At 78.5% G+C, this 2,500-nt stretch overlaps 1 non-coding gene across 1 annotated transcript in view; it reads right to left on the bottom strand.

The window, feature by feature from the left end:
- The window catches only part of LOC148219202 (5.8S ribosomal RNA), a 153-nt gene extending 121 nt beyond the window's left edge, over positions 1–32 (bottom strand). Inside the window, exon 1 of the ribosomal RNA XR_015799854.1 lies at positions 1–32. This exon is cut by the window's left edge and continues 121 nt beyond it. This is a non-coding gene — a ribosomal RNA (5.8S ribosomal RNA).
- Positions 33–2,500: the final 2,468 nt, after the last annotated feature.

Genomic DNA, 2,500 nt, shown 5'->3' with positions numbered 1-2,500 from the left:
CGCACGAGCCGAGTGATCCACCGCTAAGAGTTGTCTGGCTTTCGGGACCGCTCGCGTGAAGCGGCCCCTTTTCTGTTTCTGCAGGGACGCGCGCGCCCCCGCGCGCCCCGCTTCGACCGTACGAGCACACACAAACGGAGGAGGAGGAGGAGAAAGCGCGGGGCAAAAAAGAGAAACCCCGCGCAACGCTCCGAAGGTCGGCCAAAGAAAGGCGGAGGGGCCCGCGCCCCCGACCGCCTCCCCCCGCGAGGGGAGACGCCGCCTCGCGTGCCGTCCTTCGGAGGCGGCCCAGGCGCCCGGGCTCGGCCCGACCTCCGCGCGGAGGGGCTTGTGCGGCAACGCGCCGGACCGCGGGGGGCACGGTGGCCCGCCCGGCCTCTCGATCACGGGACGACTACGCGTTCGCGGGCCGGGGGCGCGACCGCCGGCCCCCGCCGCTCCCGGCTCACTCCCTGGCTTCTCCTTTTCACCGCTCCGCCGACTCGCGGAACGCCGCCGCGCCAAAACGCGGGGGCCGGCTCTCCCGCCAGCGGCCCCTGAACGTCGCCCGAAACGCCACGCGGCGGCGGGACCGTTCCGCCGGCGCAACCCCTGGCGCGGGACCGCTTGCCCGCCGGAAGGCGAACGCCCGGCGGGCCGCGCTCCGCCACCGGCGCCGGAGGCGGGACGCCGCCGAGACCCGAGCCGGCATCGCGGAGCGCCCGAGGTCTGCCGCTCGGCAAAACCCCTCCGCCACCCGCGGCCGCACTCCCGGGACCGCCGCCGCTTCGCACCGCCGAGCTGCCCTTCCGCGAGCACGCGCCCAGCGGGCAGGCGTACGGCGGCTGAGCCGGGGGGCACCGCCCGCTCCCCTCGTTTCCACTCGGGGACCGGACGGGGAAGCGCCCCCGCGGCCGCCCCGCACGCCTCCCCTTTTTTTTGGCCCACACGCGGCCGGGAAGGGCGACGGGGAAGCGGACGGGCGGGGCCCGGGCCGGGACGGCCGCCGGTGAAGGCGGGCGCCTCGCGGCCGACCGTCCCCCCCCCCCGGGGGGGGCGGGGACACTCGCCGAGCGGCGACGCCGCCGCTCGGCACGGGGTCGCCCGCGCCCGCCGGACCTCCGGCGATGGAGGAGCCGGCCGAGCGCTGCGCCCCAACGGGCGGGGACAGCGCTCCGAGTCAGGGGTGGCCGGCGGCCGGCGCCGCCGCGGTGCGGTTCGAGGCGACAAGGCCGTCGAGGCGAGAGGCGCGCGGTCGCGCCTGACGCGGCGCCGCCCGCGAGCCCGCGGCGGCGGCTAAGGAGAAAGAGCGAGAGAGCGCGGCGGGCCCCGGCGGCCGCAACCCCGCAGCTGAGGTAGGTAAGGCAGAGAGCGCGCGCCCTCTGCCGGCGTCGCCCCGCATCGCAGAGGCCAGCGGGGTCGGCCCCCCGCGGCCGATCGCGCGCCGCGGCCTCTCCGCCGAGACCGGGCCGCAGAGAGGGGGGGGGCAGGGCGCCCCTTCCCCGGCCCGGCACGGGTGGCCCCCGCGCGCGGGCAAGCGCGGCGGGACGCCGACGACGGCGAGCGCGGCCGGTCGCGACGGACACGCCACCGCAGGGGATCGGCGGGAGTAGCTCCCCACCCCTCGATGGCGCCCCGCGCCGCCACCGCCCGACACCCGCTGCCGCCGCCGCCACCGCCGCCGCCGCCGCGGCGGGGCCGTGCCGGGCCGCCCGAGTCTTTAAACCTCCGCCCGGCTCGGCGGCCCTTTCGGCCCCCAACAGGCGTTTGACGACGCCGAGGGAAACCGGCAGGAGACCGCCGAGGCGCGAAGCGCTAGGTACCTGGCCCTGGGGTGAGGGAAACGACCTGCATGGCCCCGCCGGGGTGCCTCCCCCGCTGCCACCCTCGGGGGAGCGTCCACCGGCGGGGGCGCGCCCGACGTCCGCTGCCATCACCGCGGCAATCCTTCTCGGGGCCCGGGGTTTCCCTCAGTAGCCCGGCGCTGCGCCCGAGAGGACCACCGCGGCTCGGGCCGCCCCGCCGGCGCGGGGAACACGGCCCAGCCACCGAGAAACCTCGCACACCCCCGGCCGAGAGAGGCCACGGCGACGACGGTGCGGACCGTCGCCGCCGCGCCACCCGGCGGCGGCTCGCGCACGTGCGCGCTCCCCCTGGAGGCGCGACCCGGAACTGCCGGAGCCCGGCCCTCGGGAGCTCCTCTGCCGCGCGAGGAGGCCGCTCGGCCAAGGAGAGCGGGATTTTGCCGGGCGGCAAAGCCCCGCGTCCCCCCCCGCGCTCTGGGGAAGGGCCGGAGGAGCCGCCTCCTCCGAGCCCCGAAGGCCTTCCCGCGCGCACCCTTTTTACACACGTTGGCCATCGCCTTGCGCCATCGGCCGCCGTTGCGCGCGACGGCCGGACGGCCGGCCGTCGCCCGGCGGGCGAAGAGACGACGGAAGGGGGGCGGGTGCGCCTCCGGGAGGGGCCGTGCCGAGCACCCCTCCCTCCCGCGCACGCGGGCGGCTCTCGCGCGCCAAAGGGG

The sequence above is a fragment of the Sturnus vulgaris genome, unplaced genomic scaffold (assembly GCF_052056855.1).
Source record: "Sturnus vulgaris isolate bStuVul1 unplaced genomic scaffold, bStuVul1.hap1 Scaffold_156, whole genome shotgun sequence".
NCBI classification, from domain to species: Eukaryota; Metazoa; Chordata; class Aves; order Passeriformes; family Sturnidae; genus Sturnus; species Sturnus vulgaris.
Note: the sequence above shows the minus strand (reverse complement) of the source record. Positions and strands in the feature narration are given on the sequence as shown.